This window comes from Rhinolophus sinicus, chromosome 3, assembly GCF_057876585.1.
Source record: "Rhinolophus sinicus isolate RSI-liver-muscle chromosome 3, RSI-T2T, whole genome shotgun sequence".
NCBI lineage: Eukaryota > Metazoa > Chordata > Mammalia > Chiroptera > Rhinolophidae > Rhinolophus > Rhinolophus sinicus.
The window spans coordinates 189,760,980-189,781,779 of NC_142503.1; the positions used below are offsets into that span (position 1 = coordinate 189,760,980).

The 20,800-nt window shown below is 42.6% G+C and overlaps 1 protein-coding gene across 5 annotated transcripts in view; it reads right to left on the bottom strand.

Annotated features, from left to right (window-relative positions):
• FOXN3 (forkhead box N3) overlaps positions 1–20,800 on the bottom strand; it is a 373,286-nt gene that overhangs the window by 267,355 nt on the left and 85,131 nt on the right. For 2 of the 5 annotated variants that reach the window (XM_019744745.3, XM_074327057.2), the window contains exon 2: positions 9,093–9,208. The exons of 1 other annotated variant lie outside the window; for it this stretch is intronic. The gene's annotated coding sequence lies outside the window, so the exon portion shown is untranslated. Of the gene's footprint in view, positions 1–9,092; positions 9,209–15,820; positions 15,962–20,800 lie in introns of those variants that run through there. 2 more of the 5 variants (XM_074327056.2, XM_074327058.2) reach the window with 2 other exon arrangements.

Genomic DNA, 20,800 nt, shown 5'->3' on the forward strand with positions numbered 1-20,800 from the left:
TGAATTAGGACAAAATTTGTAGTATTCTCTTACACTACAAAAATCCACAAGTTTTTCTGTAGCAAGAGGTACCAAAACGTATGTCTTACACAGTTGCAATGCCGTCTAGGAATGTCAGTGATAAAATCATCTCATTTCTAAAGAACGGGCCCCACAGACATAGATTCCGTTTACATGAAGCCACTGATGCAATGATTTTGGGTCAGATTTATTGTTTTAGCAATCATTACTCTTTGAACTTACATATCAGTACTGCTCTAGTCATTTTAGTGAGCACATTAACGACACCATGATCGAATTTCTTAGGTTGTTAAAATGACCAGATCAGACTCACTACTGGTGAATCAATAAAATACTTCAAAATAAATATGAGGGGAAACGTACAGCCACCCAATTGGATGTCAAGGTCAAAGGACCTGCCTGCCACCCATACGCCCGCCCCAAGCCATACAATTTATACCTAAATTCTGGCTTCCCAAGGCGCCCAGGGCCAATCTCTCACTACTCTGATGTGTGTCACACAACCACATGGATATAACAGCCAATCAAATTATTAATGAAAGAACTATAAAAATAAAAGCAGCATGGGGCGGCTGGATGGCTCAGTTAGTTAGAGCACGAGCTCTGAACAACAGGGTTGCTGGTTCGATTCCCGCATGGGATGGTGGGCTGCGCCCCCTGCAACTAAAGATTGAAAATGGTGACTGGATTTGGAGCTGAGCTGCACCCTCCACAACTAGATTGAAGGACAACAACTTGGAGCTGATGGGCCCTAGAGAAACACACTGTCCGCCAATATTACCCAATAAAATAAAATGTAAAAGCAGCATGCTTTTTCATATAGTAATAATTATTAGCATAAGCAATGCAACTTGAAAAATAAGAATGATCAGGACAGTTCAATGATAAGCTAACAATTTCCAACAATCAGACCAAACATCTCTGTCTAAGCTGTTTAATAAAATATCAGCTTGTTGACACTTTTGTTCAATTAAGCACATATACATGCAGAGGCTACTGAAGTGTCCTGGGTGGAAGAGCTAAATAAAGAAATGGAGGCTGAATGATATAGAAGTGGAACTAGTTACAATGGTGGTAGTTCTCGTATTTCCACATCTTAAGAAAACAATAACTCCTATAAACTGTCCCAGAATCAATGACATAATTTACTTATTTCTACACACATGCAAATACATATAGACACATATATTTACATACACTTATATGAATACATATATACACATATACATATACATATAAAACAATAGATTCTTGTAACTAAGTACAATGTTTCATTTACATTCATGTGAGGGATAAAGTTAAATGCCATAATAATAGGCCGTCACTATTTAGAATCAGTTATCCAGCACCTAACTACCTGTCACACACTACTCTGTAAAAGAGCAGTTTCCTTGTTTACCTCGGAGGGCCCCTGATGGAACACTCTAGAAACCATACAGTCCTCAAGCAGAACTTAGCACTGCCCGACTCTCTACCAGTTCACCCAAGATTGATTCAGGAAAGAAGGTGTCCCTTCACCAGATCAAATTAATCACAGAGAAAGTCTGTGACACTCTACTAGGCGAGTAATTTGGACTTTCCAATAGCTACTACAACCAATTTCCTGCCTCTTTTTGTTCACCTGGAGAAATATGTATCATGTGTGAGGTAATGATATTGTCTGGTATTCAAGAAAAAAAAGTCCAAGGCAGTGCAGTCTCTTCAACTTCTGGGAAAAATAAGTAACACCAAAGACGGGGGCTTAACCTACTTCCTGTCAGATGTGTTCTCCTCACAAACAAACACACCTTCTATGAGGGTCTCGGTGTCACTTAAAAGTCCAACTGTTCAGAGGCCATTTGACTGGGCTTAGGGTGATATTATGCCCTTTACACAAGCGTCTTCCCTGCCTTCATCACGAGTTGTCATATTAACGCGACCAATTTGGATGCCATTCTCTTTCAAGAGGTATCCATTTCAAAACAGGTCTTCCTCTTCAGACTCCCTGGGAGATGCCCCTGCTCTAAATGCCAAATCTTCCTTTGTGTCTACTTCTATCCTATTAAACCAGAAAGCTCTCACCTGGGCTATGTTGCTGCCACCACTGATGTAGCCCTGAGCTTTGAGCACAGTTGTAAGTTGGGGCCCAAAACACTCAATCTCTGGTTAATGCCAAAAAAACCATTTAAGAGTTCATATGCACACAGCAGAGTGAGAGTAAAATAAATGTGGACACATAAATCTATCCACTATTGGGAAACAGTTGGCACATTACAGCATTTTCTGTGGGGGAATAAGAGTAACAGCTCCCCTTCTGCCTTGGCAGGGGCTGGGTCTGCCAGATTTCTGCCGGGAGATAAATGTGTGACTGTGTATTCTTAACCCAGAGTGCTACGGACAGATGCCTACTCATCTTTCCAAATGCTGTTTTTCCTCCTCTTTAAATCAGGAAGAAAGTCTTAATTGCTGGTAAGTCTCTAACACTTGCTAATCTTCTTTTTAATAAGGAGGATAAGCCACAGGCTGCAGAACTCCAGCAAACAGTAGTAGCAGCTAGTGAGGAAGACAGAGAGGGAGCTGAGACAACACCAAAGAGAAGGGGCAAGAGAACCCACTCAACCAAGTTCCCAGATTGTGATTTTGCACTCACTGCAATAAAATTTCAAGAATAGTTCCGGAGACAAGCGTAGGTTGCCAACTTTTTGTTTTGCCAAGTATACTGAACTTTCTAGCTCGTGCTCATTTTTCTCTTTGCCTCGGACTGGGAGAAAGGTCATGTTTGAACACTTATTTGTGCCTATTTGTCTATCCCCACCCTCCCCCAACCTGCGTTAGATTGTAAACTCAAGCAGGGCACCTCAGAACTCCCTCTGCCTTTCACACAGGAGGCCCCTTGAAATACACCAGACTGGATCCAGAATCTGAAAATTACGATTTATTTTCTCATTTCACTTGAAAAGTTTTCACATTTCCTTATCTTCCCGTAGAGAATTTTTGTGAAACACCTTCTCTAAGGTGACATAACTACACAGACGTCTCAAAAAAACAAAAAACAAAACAATGCATTTTTACACCAGATTCATTTCATCCCTCGATAAGAAAGGAGTATATATGCTTCTCACGGAAATGCATTCTAACAAAAGGGTGTATCCACACTTTCGGCCTAGGGGCCTGAGCTACAAGGGGCAAGAACACATTTTTCAGGCAGAAGCAGCAAAGGACCAAAGACTTTCCATCCATTCATCCTGGCCATAAGCTTACTCCATAGCCAGCCAAGATGACTGCTTTTGAAGGAAACCGATTCGCAGAATCTGGACCAGAACTAGGATTTTCAGTGACAAGTAAGGATTTAGACTAGCTTAATTTCTGAATTCCTGGAAGACAAAGACCATGTATATTAAAGTGGCCCACGCGGTGCCTATGTGCCATGTGTAAAAATCTCCCTTAACCCTTGAGACCAGAACTCAGGACCCGGCCTCTCCATTCTTCACAAACAGCTTGCAAAGGGCCTTTGACATCAAGAGCTGTTTGTTAAATGGACAAATGAATGAATTCACATAGTTACCTTGTTATCTTTTCGGTACACAGAAACAACTGATTTAGAAATCTTTTAGATCAATTCTCAATTAAATAAAAAATGTGGTTTAATTTCATTTCCCATTATCAGTCAGGACCATACATTCTTAAGTAATAACAATTATAATCATTTTAAGAACTATCATAAAATGAGTGTTTACTATCTGCCAAGCACTGTGCCAAGTATTTTATAAGAATTACTTAATTTCATTTTCACACCATCTCTATAAGTTAAATGTCACCATCCCCGTTTTACAGGTGGGGAAATGAGGGCTCAGATGCCTTACATTATTATCTAGGAAGCTACAGCTCAGAAATCACACCCAAAGTCATTCATCTAAGAAGAAGAAGAACTGGAATCTGTAAGTATGGCTGATATTCTCATCCTAACATCCACTGCGTCACCCTAGGGATCTTGGGCCATTTCACTGAAACCAGTCCTGCCACAGGCCACCACTTCTGTGGTGTGTGCACTTTAAATGGTTTTGCTGGAAACCCAGGCCATCCCCTCTTTCCTGGAAGCCAGGGTTCCTTTCATTCTGTTTTACAGTCCTGTGCAGGCTTTATGCCCTCTCTCTCCGGAGCTCTAACTGCAGCCCTCAGGCTTTGGCCCCACTACAGCTAACAACCAGATTGCAAAGTCACTCTATCCAATTAGACAAACCCATTTCTCTCAGGATTGTTGATGCCATTCCAACATGGCTTAGGATGGATCAAAACCCTAAACTTGTTTTAAGTAAAACAAGCTCTCCTGGATTCACAAATTTCTTTCAGCCGTTTTAGTTTGTAACGACAATGCGATAAACATTAGCATGGCAGCTGTCCTCCTACTCTGCCAATGTCTTGCTTTGTGACTCCGTGGCTCTCAGTTTCCCTATATACAGAATACAAACTCTCAATCTACCTCACAAAAATGATTACAATGACCACATGAGCAAATAAAAATACTTTAAGAAAAAAAAAATTAATGCCTTCCGAAACTAAGGTGTTAATATCATACCTTTCCAACGAATACAGGTTATGACACATACTGGGCATTTACAAAGCCAAAGCACAGATCCAGGAACTCTCTCTGTTACATATATGGGGATTTCTATTTAAGCAAAAAGTTTCCGGGAAACACTTAGCGCCCTTATCAAAGGTTCTAACTGGGCAGCCAATAGGAAAACTCCCTGCAGGTCTATGAATCAGTCTTTGGGAGAGTTTTTGTTTTGTTTATTTGGGCCCCACTGATGACACAAGTATAAGTTCCTTGGTATTAAAGTAACAGGGAATGGAGATTAATTTCCCAATTTTTAATTACAGTTGGCCTCCTTGTACCCCATGTTGTAAGTGTCCCGTCTATCAGGGCACTGTGAGAACAGGTGATCTGTCATGGGCTATTTTGAAAGAGCTTTGGTGTCTGAGCAGTTGATGATTATGAAGACATCGGGTTCTAGCCTTCGAAGAATCTAGCACACACACTCTTTGTGTGGCTTTTAACATGGCTTAAATAATGAGGATATCACAGGAAAACATATTGCCTTGAGTGTGTTGACTATTTACACACCCTCTAACCTGTCCAGCTGTCTCCACCTCTGAACGTGGATTTTGTTTTTTTCTTTTCTTTTCTTTCTGGAGTCGCTCATTTTCTCCATTGTATTCATTCAGAGGAAAAAAAGATCTCATAAATGTCATTTCATATTCCAAGCAATTTGCTATAGGCAACTACACCATTACTTTGTACAAATAAATTTACATAAATCATTATTAGAATGTTTTATCTTAGCAACATTATTTGGTTCCCAGAGCACAAATTAAATGCATGCTTAAAGCAGAATATTTTAAAGTTATTCCTATATTGTTTATGAGACAGGATTAGAAATTTCCATCTAATTTTTCTTTCATAATGGAATTCCTTCAGTTTTCTTTGTACATTTAGAAGCCACATATATAATTTTCTGGGGGGTTTCTTGAAGCAAGCAACGCAATAGATGATTCTGCTACATTTTGTTCATTTTGCAGAGACTGTTCCCTTTGATTCCACGGGTTTGGTTTTGAACACTGATTAGGAAGGCCAGAAACCAGGAAAATTAATACCATCTTGTGCTAGATGGGTTTTTGTTTGATATGACTGTAGGCAAGCTAGTCTTTGGTTGTGGTCCGGCTTTTTTATTTTTATTTTTTTCTAAATAAACAAACTTGTAAATAAACTTCCTGAAAACAGAGCTCAATCTCTCCTAGCTGTTTATGTTGGGAAAGGCGCCTGTTTGGATGGACTGCACAGCACGTGTCCGGTCTTCACGGGCTAGTTCTACTCCACCCTAGATTTCAAAATAAAGTATTTTCTCCTTATGGAAAATGCAGTGCCCTGTTTTAAAACAAGCTGCACATGTTGATGGCAGAGCAGTGAGAACGGAAGGGGCCTGACGGGAAGTCAGCAGACACGCTGGCCAGCTCTGGTCCTGCTACTTGCTGCTTCTGGAGATTCACCACGCAATCCCATGGCTCGTCTTCTGGTTGGGGTCACTAAGGCTGGACTCACCGCTCAGGGCTGTAACTTTCTACCAGCCAGGGGTCTGGGGATAGATTCCCAAGCTAGTGTCAGGGAAGGGGGTGCCCACGTGGTCAAGGGCTCAATCCTGGTGAAGGACGAGTGAGGCAGCCCCACAAGGCACCTAACTACACAGCGTCAGACAGACCAAGGCGCAAAGCGAAGTGCTGCGACTTGATAGCTGTGTGATCATGAATGATTCATCCCTCTCTGCATCTGTTACCTCATCTGTGAGTGAGTTCCTTGTACCTACCTCACAACTTTGTTTTGGGGAGTAAATGAAGTAATGCAGGCAAAAGCTTGGAATAGTGTCGGACACTCAGAAAAGCTCCGTAAACAGTAGGCAACAATAATCTCAAAGGATGACCAGTGGGGTCGAGCTTGGGGTGACCATATAATGTACGGTCTACACCCGGATACTTCAGGTACGAAAGGGGGGGGTTGTATGATAATTAGGTTGGGTCAGCTGGGGGAAGCCAGGACAGTCCCAGGCAACGCTGGGGCGTGTGTGACTACTCTGACTCCGGCCCATCACCATTCAAGATCTGAGAAAGAAACTAAGTCACAACTACTAAGTGTTTCCCTGAAAATAAGACAAGGTCTTCTATTAATTTTGGCCCCAAAAGACACATTAGGGCTTATATTCAGGGGATGTCATCCTGAAAAATCATGCTAGGGTTTATTTTCTGGTTAGGTCTTATTTTCAGGGAAACACGGTATATCTTACATATTTTACAACTCATTATACTTTTAAAGCTCTTTCATACATCTTATTTTCACCTTTCACAAACTATGTGAAAGATGTTGGGCTGGGTTAATTACCCTTTAATAATGAGCAAATAAAAGCACAGAAAAAGGATGAGCTTTCCCACAGTGACACAGCATCGCCAGGGCAGTGGGGATCTCAAGCATTCTGGGGCTTCTCCCTACTTCCCAGGCTCCTGGCAAGGAGACAGAGTCAGGTGACTAATTCTGGCCAATGGACTGTGGGTGTGGAGCTGTTTTGAGTCCTTTCTAATCTAAGGCACTTAAGAATGAGTGTATGTTCTCAACTCTTTTTTTTTTTTTTTTTCCCACATGTTGCAGCAACCAGGAAACCACATTTTGAAATGTAGGTGTCACAAGATGGAGGAGGGTTGGAAGCTCAAAACACTGGATAGAGGACAGCCACACTGCTGCAATCCAACTCTGGGTAAGTGAGAAATGAAAAGGTGGCTAGTGATCCATGCCCCTGATTCCAGGAAGGCCCGAGCTCCTGGGTGAGCGGGCCCTCAGGTGCAGGAGCGAGGTAGCATCCTAAAGCAGGTGGAGAAGACCTGACAGCGAGAGGGAGAGCCGCAGCAGGCAGTTCTCACTAGCACCTTCAAGACCCAGGGCAGCGAGAGCCGCCACTGCTTCCTCCAAAAGCCACACTGGAAAAGAGCTGGGTGTGGGCAGGATGTACTCATCTCAGAATTAGCAAGGGCATTTGGCGCCCCATCCCTGACTGTGGCCCCAGCTTCAGCCTTCAGACTCTCCCTGACTTCTGGCTTTCAGTATTCTCTAGATATGCTCTCGGCATCAACTTATAAACTCGTGTTCATGCTTCTTACCTATCAATTCTACTTCTCAGCTCAGAATAGCACCTTGTGAATCACCAGGTACTGACATCACACAGTCCCTGGTTCATCCCAGGGCCTTGTCAAGCCACTCCTGCCAGGCTGGGTTTGTGGGGATAAGGGCAGGTATGTAAGAGAAGAGTAAATACTCGAGTAGACAGGCCAAGGACAGACGTGGACAGGCCCAAAGAAGCAGAAGAGGCCAGCAAGGTGGCAGCCCAGCCAGGGTCAGGGCGACATTGCCCACTGTCCCTGAAGGAAGCTGTCAGCCAAGGCCCCTCTGTAACAAAGCAGTTGTGGTTTCCCCAGGAAAACCTTAAGGGACCCAGGCTCTGAGGGGACATCTGGCTCTGGCTGTGACAGAGGGTCAGGGTCCTCTGCACCCTTTCTGGTCCAGGCAGCCAGGGTCCTGAAGCTCGGGCTCACGGCAGGCTTATTCCCACCTCCCATGCTGCTCCTGCTCCCTCCTCCTGGCCTAATGGTCCACAAATCCTGTCTGAGGCCACCCCCCTTCCATAAATTCTTCCCTAATTATTTCAAGCTCAGTCCTGGAAGTCTCTCAATTCCCTGGACCAGAGAAGTACCATTAGCACCCAGCCTCAGTCCCACGCCACACCACCGCCTGGCGTTCTCTCACAAGTGAGTCCTGGATATTCTGCTGAGCTGTAAGCTCCCAGAAGAGCTCCGTGTCTCAGATTACCTTAGCCTTCGTGTCCTGAGAACGAATAACCCCTACTCAGTAATACTCACTGACATCAATTAAAAGGCACAACATCAGAATGTGGTATTATGAGAAAGAAAATGATTTAGAGGGACTACGGTATCGTGTTTCCCCAAAAATAAGACCTAGCCGGACAATCAGCTCTAATGCGTCTTTTGGCGCAAAAATTAATATAAGACATTATATTATATTATATTATATTATATTATATTATATTATATTATATTATATTATAGACCCGGTCTTATATTATAATAAAATAAGACCGGGTCTTATATTAATTTTTGCTCCAAATGACGCATTAGAGCTGATTGTCTGGCTAGGTCTTATTTTTGGGGAAACATGGTAGAAGCCGGCTTCTATGCGAAAATTTCCCAGCGATGCTCCTGCTGATTTCTGTGTCAATGACACACACCAAAACTTTAAATAAAGATGTGATTCAATGTTTTCATTATTTTAATGCCTAAATTGGATTGACCCCATTGTCAGTCTGATCAGCTGCATAAATTGATCATTAAGAAGATTGAAGAGAGAGGAGGAGGACACCAATTGACGGAGAAACAATCAATTTGGCATTTGCATTTAAACATAGCTTTGGTATTTCATTTATTCAGTGCAATCTCTGTGAGGTTTAAGCGAGTTGGGGAAGACAGAGCATGGTTACCTGAGTCGGAATGGGTCCAGGAAACCAAGGTCAGCATTGCTCCCGTCACGGAAATGACAAAGAAGCCTCCATTACCACAAGAACACTGGTCTTCGAGGAGAGGGTGCTTCTAGTGGCTGGTGGAGAGGAGCAGAAGGAAGACGGGATTAGAGCCGAGGAGAAGAGAGGACCCTCTCAACCCCAATGGATGTCATCTCTGGCCTGACTCTGAAAGGTGATCCACTTCAGTGAAAAAGTCAATTGCAACAGTACCTCTTTATTTCTTGGAAAGTTACTGAAGCACTGGGTCTTTCACAATGGAGTGTTCTTGAAACTGCCTCCTGGGGCATAAAAGGACCCAGAAATTTGAAAACACACGCCATAAACATTGTGAGATTATCTCATTTTACTACAGCTGCTCTTAAGACATTGGTGAGCTCATTTTCCTTTACTATAGCTGCCACTGAAACACTTGTCTATCTAAAGGAAAAACATCAGAGCACCCACAGCATTCAAGGCCAGTGTCCCACCTCAGACACCAGGTACACAGACTGCAAAGTCAATGATTCCCTATTCTGTGGTAAAATAAAATTACTCTGACTACTTCTTGGGGAAAAAAAGATGCCATCAAGCTGAATCTCACTAAATGCACTGCACGTTTTTCAGCCACAATTAACCAATAATCTTGCAAAATAGGAAGGTTGGTACATGAGACAGATTGCATAATAATTTGATAGAAGATACATTTTTGGCCTCCGCCTCAAGGAAGACACATCAGTAGACTTTCTGATGAAAAGAACTATATTACCCTATGAACTTTAGTGTGAGAATGTTAGCGAAAAAAATTCATTAAATCAGTGGTTCTCAGACAGTGGTCCCTGGAAAAGCAATAATATCCCTGAGAGTTTGTTGGAAATGCAAATCCTTGGGCTGCACCCAAGACCTACTGAATCTAAATATTTAGAGGTAGGGTCCAGCAATCTGTTTTAACAAGCCTTTTAAATGATTCTGATACACTGTTTAGACCTTTAATTTATCCACCCATCCAAAGACACTTAATCTGTTGTTGTAAAACAAAATTACCCTACTCTACTGCATGTTAAACTTCAATTAAGGGCAAAGTATTGAGCTGGGGATTGGAGGGAAGAAGGAAGGGTCAGAGAGAGAGATGATGACATTGCTACCTGTGAGAAATGGATTGTTCACTATGCGAGATAAGACGTGTATATAGGCAACTCAAATACAGACAGACTGTGTTATTTCCTTTAACAAAGGGTTTCAGAGGAGACATTTATTTCTGATGGGGTAGGGGGGCAGGACAGGACAGGAAAAGCTTCAAGATAATAACAATACTAATGCGCCTTGAGAACTGGACAGGATTTTGACTGGTGGGAATAGGCAACAGCTGAAGCAAAGGCCCAGAGGTGAGAAAACATGAAGGTTATTCAAGGCCGTGGAGTAGCCAGGTCTGGCTGATGCCAGAGAAACTTGAAGGTGATCCGGGTGAGACAAGGTCACTTCCAAGTACAAACAGGTAAATTCTTAGGGGTCTGTGTCTTCTCTTTCTTGTGTGAAGACCATCCGGCAGCATCTGTTACTTATGTTAGAAATTGACATCTGATAAACTAGGGTGACTTAAAGATTTCAAAACCCAGTTTGTTTTTCTGTACTTTTCGTACTGCATTTTCTAGAGGGGAGCACCTCAGGCAGCTTCAAGGCTTAACTGCTGAAGGTTTGCCCAGGAGGAAGACACAAAAGAACATTTTTAAAAAGGCATGAATCTGGATGTCGCAGTAGCCTCGGGCCATTCTGCAAAGGGGCAAAATCTTACCACACCTAAAAAGCCCCTGAGGACATCTATGGTTTTAGCTTTATAAAATAACTCAGGTGGAGAGTGGTGTACCTTAGTCACAGGAAAAAGTGAAAGGGGGAGAGGGAGAATGGGTGAAGGGAGTCAGAAGGTACAGAGTTCCAGTTATAAAATAAGTCAGTCACAGGGTTGTCATGTACACCTTGGTGACTATAGTTAACGATACTGCATCTGCATATCTAAAAGTCGCTGAGAGAGATCATAAACGTTCTCATCACAAGAAAAGCAAAATTTTTTTGTAATTGTAAGGTGACTAATGTTAACGAGACTTATTGTGGTGATCACTTCACAATATATACAAATATCAAATCATTATGTTGCACACCCGAAACTAATGTTATGTGTCAATTATACCTCAACTAGAAAAACTTAAAACATGTTAAAAAAAAAAAAAAGTTAAACCGATGCTCAACATCTCCAAGTAGAGAAAAAATACTTTTCATACTCAAGAAGGTATGGTTTTTGCTTCTAGAATACTGACATAAGTAGAACGCTTCATTTCCTGATGCCGGATGATAGAACGATGGGATACTGAAAACATCTCTGATGTCACACAGGCTCTGATGGACACACAGCTGGATTCAGTATTGGTGATATCTGGTCGCTCATCCTGGTCCTGCCATTTAATCACGCGAGTCATTTTGGGCAAGACACTCAACCCCCTAAACCTCAGGTTTTTATCAGTCAAGAAACTGAGGCACTGACATGCTCCTCCTTTGGAATTTATATAAGAAAACAGACAGGAAGTTGCTACGAAAATTATAAAGGGCAATACTGCACAGAGGTATAGAAGTATCCACGTCATTCAGATGTTTGGGTACTAATTAATACTTGTTACTGCACTGGCCTTTGAAAATATAAAATTGAAATGTTTCTTATGCCCTTGAGGCTCCTTTTAAATATTTGCAGAGACAGCAGTTCTAAGAAACAATCTTGGCATCAACCAAACCACTCTCCCATGAAACATTTCACGGTAAATTTTTCACTTGTGATTTTCTTTTTTTAAATTTTATTCCTCTGACCACGATAGAGCATCCAGTTATCTTTCAGCAGCGCCTGGCAAGCACAACTCAATCTTCAGCACCACAGACATATACGATGGCGATAATTGATCATCTCTGCAGTAGTTTCGTCCCAGATGGACCATTTACTAATTTATTTCCATATGTAACTGGCAGAGAGATTAATCAGGCTTCCAACTTGGAAACATGAATTGCGCTTTATTCCCTTAACAGGCTAACTCTGGACAAGAGGAAGTAAACGTTTATAGGGAAAACCAAGAATTCCTCTTAAAAAGCCTGTTGACCTCAGGCGCAGGCCTTTAAACACATACACACATGTACACACGCACACACGTCCACGCAGGGCTTGCTTCTGTCAACTTGGAGGGCTGCTTCTTTCTTTAGATACCCTTGGGCTTCCCACAGGAGTTGAGTCTCATATAACTGCAGGCACACGTAAGCTCAGACACGGAACGCCAAATCAGGTCCAGTTGCAGCCACATTCTCCTCCTTGTGTGCAAGCTCGGGTCTCATATTTCTGAAACTGAAGAGATCTTTTCGCCATGGTGCTGCACCCAGCTGGCCCAGCTGTGCAGTGCCCAGGCACTGGAAAGTATGTGCTTTCTTTTTTCCACTCTTTTTAAGGGGCTGAACTTGACTGAATTCAGCAGCTGCCATATCCTCAGCGAGGCAACGGCTAATGAATTGTTAGCATTGCTCCCAGTTCCCCCGAGTTCAACTCTCAGTCCACTTTTGTTTCTAATTCTACCCCAATGACACCAGCTTTTAGCAAAGAGTGTCAATGTCAACAAGATTGTTGTCCGATGACAGTGTTTACATAGAGAAAGCCAGCCAATCCCAACACAGGGCAGAAAGCACAAGCGGCTTGGTAATGTGGTCCATGAAACCCAAGGCCTGGGTCAGGAGGCTCAGTAGGTAGGTCCACGTACAGATAGTAATGGCTGCATCCACTCACCTGGGCCACTGAACAATCACGTGGCTTTGGAGAAGTCACTTAACTCAGGTTCACAGTTCTCTCCTCTGTAATATAAGTTTAGTGCTACAAGGTTCCTTTTATACTATGAATAAAAAATAAATGAAAATAAAAAAATCAGCCACTCCCTTGGTCTCTGTTTAGGCGCTGCCAAACAACCCGAAGTCTGGAGCCTCTGAAAGTGGCTGGACTCGTCCGGATGCTTTGGTGCTGAGATAGACAGCATCTTTAATCTTCATGTTCAACAGGCTCTTTAAGCAGAGAATATGTGCATGTGAAGATCGTGCAATGATGTGAATCTTCACAAGGGCTTAAGAATTCGATGCAATACCACAGTTTGAAGTACCGTCCTCGGTGGGGCGAAAGCTATAAGGCTGCATAGGTCATGGTCCTTTGTCTTTAACACGCTCACATCTCCGTGAAGAAGAGACACAAGTCATCTTCATATAGTGTAAACAAGTGCTCTCATTGAAGACAAAGAAACTGTTACGGGAACATGGAAGACGGAGAACTCCTCCCAAAGAGGGCGGGGGGGGCGGGGGAGATCTGTAAGGTTTTATGGAGAAAGTAGAATTGAAGCTGGGCCTCACAAATCAAAGATGAGAGTAAAAGCACCTGGGCAGAGGCCGCACCAAAAGCAGAGGCCAGGACATGTTATTTTGTGCCCTTGGGCAGGCACAGGATGCACAGGGCAAAGAGGACCTCGTGAGAGGGCAGGCTGGGAAGGGGCCAGTGGGGGAAAGCCCTGGACGCCGGCCTGCAGACTGCCTTTCACCCTGTGACCACCGAGCACCTTCCGCAGTTACTGGGCAGCAGAGACGCCAAATGAGCTCCGCCTCAGGAAGTTGATTCTGGCAATTCTATTACCATTTAAGACTGGTAATGAGATCAGTCTGTACCTTCATTTTTCTCTTACTCATTCCATACTGCCACTATTTGGGAATCCCTCAAACTTATTTCTTCTTTTCCAAATCAATTTCCTGGCCCTTCAAATGGAAGCAATTGAATTTCCTACAAGCACTGCCAGGATTTAAATTCGACTGACTGGTTTGGCCTAAGGCTTGGCATTTAGGTGTATGTGTTTTTCTATTCTTATGAAAGAGTTAAAATAACATGGCATAGACTGGTGGTTTTCTTTTCTTTCTGTGTTTTTTTTTTTTTTTAAACTGGAAAATATTCCTGGGTGATGAAAAAAATATACAAATGTCCCAACTGTTGGAAGGGCCTGCTCTATCACTCCCAAACAGACAAATGGTGAACTACTCATCCAATGCAGTTCATTGAAACTTTTCTGACTTCCGGTTTCAGAGCCCAAGGTTAATGAGCCCAAGGTTTCCAGGGCCCCTCCGAATGTAATAATAGCAGAACGTGATGTAAACCCTCATGCCAATGGTATCTGGTTCCTCTGCCTTGGGAGGCCAAGCACAGGTGGCTTCCTGCAGCTGTCACAGAGAGAAGCTGCCCACCATGATACAGAGGGCCCCACCAGACAAGCCCGGGCGTGGGGGAGGGGTCCGCAAGCCTGCCCTCTCCTGGGCCCCAAAGATGGGCTGTATCTCCCAACTCCACAGGGATGAGTGTAGGGAGCCTCCTCTGAGACAGGAGCAGCCCTTTGATCTGAACCTCCATAAAAAGCAATTCTGCATTGAAGACGTACTTAACTGCCCATCTCTGGGTGGCTCAGGCTGCAGATAGGCATAAATGGGATGCTTCAACATTAGTTTCATTTTGGATGGCCTTATTTAGAAAAGCAAATTGTGTCTACCCACTGGGCTGTCAGACATTCTAGGGTTCAAGTCCCTGACTTACAATGCAAAAACTGCCCAGCCCTCCATCTACCCAGGTGTTCTGGAAGCTCCAGACACACCCCCACCCATAGGTGTTCTTTTGACATCTAATCAAATAATTGCTGTGAAAAAACAACATACACTAGGAGCGAGGTAGTTCTCTACACACATGAAAAATAGTCTCAGACACTACAAAAGAGTCGCATGTCTCATGTGTCACTTTCTGTAAAAGTCCACCTATGGTCAGAAAATGAATTCTCCTCAAATGAACAGATTGACTTAAATTACCATGCCATTTTACATTCTCTTCACTGATACACGCATAATAAAACTATAAGGTAAATGCAGGCTTAAACTGAATAATGGGCATACATAAAAATATTTTGACATTAAAAAACTCAGTATAAATTGAACTACAACATACTTGAAAGCTCCCGCAATCGTAACGTGCACATTGAAATCCATTAACCTAATACCTAGGCTGCTATTCAAAAGCAGAGGTCTAGCATGTAAATAAATACCAATTTGAGCACTTCTCCTCTTAAATTACTGTACAATTTGATTGTAAAGTCACACACTGACAAAGTCTATCATATTTATTTGGTTGCTCTCTAACCAGCATTCAAGTCTTACCAGGCTACAATGTGGCAGCGTAATAAAAACACAGAGACCCAGCAAATGGTACCAAAAAGTAGCAGCAAATGTCAAAGACAAACCAGGGTCACCACGGGGAGAGAGATATTTACATAAGCATTCAGAAAAGACAATGGAGCCCCAATTTCCTTTTAACTGCACAATCAACCTCTCTGTTCCTTGCCTGATCATTTTTATATAAAAGCAATTTCCACAAAGATACATTCAAAGACCTTAGTTGCCATAAACTCAGCCGCAGTTAAAGATTCTGTTGCACATTAGATTTGCTTTAACACTCAGCTATTTTCAACCAAAGCTTTCATTCCTTACCCATCACTGCCCCCCTCCAAAAAAAAAAAAAAAATTAGCTTCACTGACAATATCTTTCTTAAATATGTCATCTGCCAAGGCCATTTTCTTCCCTTCGTAACTCCCTCACATTTGTTTCATTTGATGATACTTACCCAAGCAAGGACAATTGTTTGAATGGAATCTTGCAACTTTCAACTTTGCCCAGATTTTGCTGTCGTGAGGCAGGGGAATGCCAAACCCCCCGATTCATCGCTCAGCTGAATCAGAGCTATATTTTAAATTCTTTTACACTTACTTAATATAGTGCGTGCTGCCTGTCCACTGATGCGATATCAGAAACCTGCAAGCTACTATTTCTGCAACTGTGTCACTGTAGATAGTCTGAAACATGTACGTAGCTGTTGCCATGGAAACAAACACAGCTAGGGTAGAGTGCCACGCTGTGTTAATTCCTTCACCCATGAACCCCAGGGGAATGCTAACATTCATCTTCTTTCTCCTTTAGTCTCACACTGCTTTAATATTTTTTTTAGCATTATCAAATGATGTACTAAATACGTGTGCTACACCTGGCAATACGGATGGCCGAAATAAGCTGTGTGCCAACCTCGTCTGCTGGGTATCCGCTTAAGGTGGTGCAGCTCTGCAATAGATCCTTTCACTAACTTCTCCTGGGAGAAATGGAGAACTTTGGCTCTTTCTTTTAAAACGGTGTGGGTAGGACAAAAAGGTGAGCATCTTGTCTCACCGAAGAAGAACAGCTATCGAGGAATTGCACCAGAATAAAGATGCTATCAGCATTGTGCCTTATCAGTTCTATGAAAGGCAGAGGGAGGTCTCGCAAACTTTCTGAAGTGGATCCAAGCTAAGAGTTGTTTTCCCTTCCAGCTAGAGCTGCATTAGCCGGCTGTAAAGCCAATAGTTTTAATTAGACAAAAGCATAAACCTTCAACAAGGGCTTCATCTGTCCCAAACCCATGGAAGAAGATATTAGAATGAGTGAGTCAGTAACAAGATGGAAATCTGCCACCATTCAGAAAGAAATGTGATTTTCCTCGAATCTGAATATTCTCTTATTTGCTGTAAGTTCAAATCTCTGCCCTTATCAAATGTTTGGACCAACTGGTGGAGAAAAGTCAAATTCTTTCAATACATCGAAAAGCCAAAATGTGTAAATATTGGTGCATCGGCCATCTTCCTATTACTCAAATTGGTACACTACTTTAAATAATGGGGTTACTGAACACAGCAGACGAAAGTAAGCTGTTCAAATCTTAATTACACCCTATCCCTTGGGCTAGTTAATAATATTCAATCTAGATTAAAAGGGCCACACTTTAGATTTGCATGCTGATGTGCTTCACTTGAATACAATTTTCGCACTAAACAATCAATTGTAGTCTTTAAAAGTGCCGATCTGTGACTCTGAAATGGAACGTTTTAAAGTAACCGCTTCTCTATTTGCAGGAATTATGGCAAAATTACCCTACCAAAGTCAAGCAAAAATTTCCTATTATTTTCTAAATTGAATCATTCTTGGCTATATCCTAAGGTAATAATAATCAACTCATCCCTAAGAGAAAGCATAACAGGAAAGAGATGTACAAACTTTACTGGTGAAAGAGATAAATCACGCTTTAAAAGCAATCTCATGATGTTAGGGTCTAGTACAAAGCCTAGTCGGCAAGTATTAGCAGGGCAGGCAGAGATGACCTTTTAACAGTGACCAGTACCTACAAATGTAACGAGCAGAACCACTGCAATAAAAAGAGTCATTTCTGGATCTACGTTTCTGGATCTACATTTGTCAAATATTCCCAGGCATTTTCACATAGCTTGTCCCATTTGACTATCACAAGATTATATTATGAATTAGTTTGGCAAGTATCAACAATGTCATCTTGAAGTAGAGAGCACTGAGGTTCTGAAAATCAGTGACTGGCCCAAGGTCACACAGCAAGTGGCAGAATAGTCTCTGCTACCTGATCTAATGCTCTTTCCATGCACCATGCTGCCTGCCTCTGGGTGGCTCACAAATGCAGCTGGTTGTAAAGGACTAAAAGGGACTTATAGTAACAATATGTATAAAAGGACAGATGCAGAGTATCAGATTAACGGCTGTGGATATTAACTGTGGCTGTGGTTAAGCTAAAGCTCCTCTCTGCCCTCACCTACCTACCCTCTTCTTTCTCTGAAGGGTGGGAGGAGAAGACCCAGCCTTGAGGATGAGTTCAGCAAGGCAGATCATCGCAGCCTGCTCACAAAGCCCTGAGCGCCCTTCGTTCCCAGGTGCCCAGCCCTAAATCCTGGTGCTACTGCTCAGAGAGGGCCTTGCAGGGGAAGGATGGTGGGAAGCACCTTGGGCTTCGGAGGTGAAAAGGGGATTGGGAACAGCAAAAAACAGCAATAAAGTAGTTAGTCTCCTGTGATGGGTGCGTGTGTGTGTGCATGCATGTGTGTGATGTGTATGTATGTGTGTGTGTGTGTATGTATAGCCTATTGGTATGTATTATGTAGTGTGTATGTATGTATCCTATTGGTATGCATGTATATATGTGTGCATGTATGTATGTATGCACATCCTGTTATGTATGTATGTATGTATGTATGTATGTATGTGAATCCTATTGGTAATGTTTCTTTGAAAAGCTGACTAATACACTTCCCGAAGGAATTAAGCCATTCTGGACTAGTAGATGATTAAAAGTGGAATTCACCGTGATTTGGGTTATTCACAACCTCCTCCCCACAGTACCCTCGATATCAAGAATTAACTGGATTTGGTCATGCCACATTTTGGTGACAGAGGACTTGCTAGCAGTAAATGTTTCCAGACTCCTGCGTTTATTCCTGGTTGGCCTGGTGGTATTCCAGAAGCCGCAGAAAGCCTAAGGGGCAGTGTCCTAGGGAGACTTCCCATAGAGGCAGGGGGAAACTGGGGGCCTTCAAACAAATGCTCCAAATCAGGAGTCCATGATTTGGTTTCTTTTGAGAAAACACTTTCTAAAATGGACTGTATTTAAACACACACACACACACACACACACACACACACACACACACACACACAACGAATTGGGCAAACTACATAGCACATGATTTAGCCTGTTATACTTTTCATGACTTGGAGGGCATTGTGTACATGATACCGAGGTGCTCTCAGAAGCTACAGAAGCATGGGCAGGAGGGGGAAACGGCCACCCACACAGGGACAGACCCCACGTTATAGTGATTTTCTAAGCATTGTATTTACATTTTAATTTCCTCTGGCCTCTGAGTGCCCCTGGCAGTCCAGGTATCAACTGGCCTCCGCACCACTGAAGTGGCCTGGCCCTCCATGTTCCCTCACTGTTTTGATTCACATCTAATATGCCAGGGGCTGTGAAACCAAATAAGAGAGTTGATTAAAATTTTGTCTGAAATAAGATGAATACAGACCTGAGAAAGTGTCCCTGAGCACAAAAGTGTCAACTTTTGGATGCTATTGACTCTAGGTCAATTAGCCTAAAGCCAGTCACCTAATGAGCAATTTGCCTGCGAATTTAAAACCTTTTTGACTGTTTTTACATGGGAATGTCCTTTGCTTTTCTTTGCCATCTCTTTGGCATTATAAGCTTTATAAATCAAGCCTTCTAAGGGCACACCCAGCTTGTTTTTAAATTAAGTTTATGTTTTTTAATTTTCAAATTCAATAATTTCTTGAGGTATAAGCTATAATGCAAAAACACTCAAAATGGAATTGAATTTCTGGTGAACTGGTTATTAGGCAAGTCAATATGAGCCCTGGTTTTAAGGAAATGTTTACTTCTAATTTTAATCTTTGAGGACGCAAAAACTGTCCAAGGAAATCTGAAGATGAATCAGACTTGAATGCACAAACTGACTTTCGCACACTACCTAGACCTCTTTTTCTTATGGCACAGGACTCGCACAGTTGAGTTTCCAGCCTCCACTGAAGGGAAGGAATTTTGTGTGGCCTGGTTTTGTTTTTTCTCCAGCGTAAATTTAATTTACGGGCACTATTGATCAAAGTTTAGCTTGTTGAGTCTCACTCAAAGCAGTGCTCACCTTCCCATTCACTCCAGGAGCCTCTGTTGGAAGTTTGGAATGCTTGTATGTTATATGTTGGCACAGAAGGCATGAGGTACCTATGATCTTTTTTGTCAAAGCAATGCATAGACTGTAGAAGTCTGAGAATTACTCACCTGACAACCCAAGTCTTACTGCAAGGTGGAAAAGGCCCAAGGTCAAGGTATATCCAGCGTGATTAGAACTGATGGCACTTCATTCAAAAAGATAGGCCAGGTGCCTTGCAGCACTATTCCAAGTGCCCTTTGAGAGGGAAAGCAAAGACCAGACCTGACGTTAAGGCCAGAAGCTAAATTGACCTATGAGATTAGAGACAAGCTAGTGGGTATGCTCCTACCCTGTTTCCCCAAAAATAAGAGCCGGACAATCAGCTCTAATGCATCTTTTGGAGCAAAAGTTAATATAAGATCCAGTCTGATATTACATTATGTTATGTTATGTCATGTTATGTCATGTCATGTCATGTCATGTCATGTCATGTCATGTCATGTCATATTATGTTATAGACCCAGTCTTATATTATAGTAAAATAAGACCAGGTCTTATATTAATTTTTGCTCCAAAAGACGCATTAGAGCTGATTGTCTGGCTAGGTCTTATTTTCGGGGAAACACGGCAGCAGGCAGCATCAGGGCTGCAAAGTAGGACAGGACAGAATTGGAGATGGACCCTGCGTACCCCCTCCCGCCACAATTATCCGCCTCAGGCTCTCACACAGGCATGGCCCCTCTGGGCAGAGCCCCTGAGCCACTGAATCACTTTCAGAAAGCAAGCAGCCCAATCAGCATGGTAGCCTGCCCTGGAGCTGCAAGGATGCTGGCCAGCTAGCGAGGGTCGTCTTTTTCCTGGAGCACCCATTCTGCTGTTTGTCATGCAGGTGTGGGGAGTTTTGGGGCCAGCTGCTGGAGAAGAGAAATGATCCAGGAAGGCCTCACTCTTAGGATGCACATATGGAGGCCCAGTCAGGGTTTGGGAAAAAGTTCTCCTGGGAATAGAAGCTTTTCATTCTGAAATTATATTGTGAGGACTGCTTTAAATGTCTC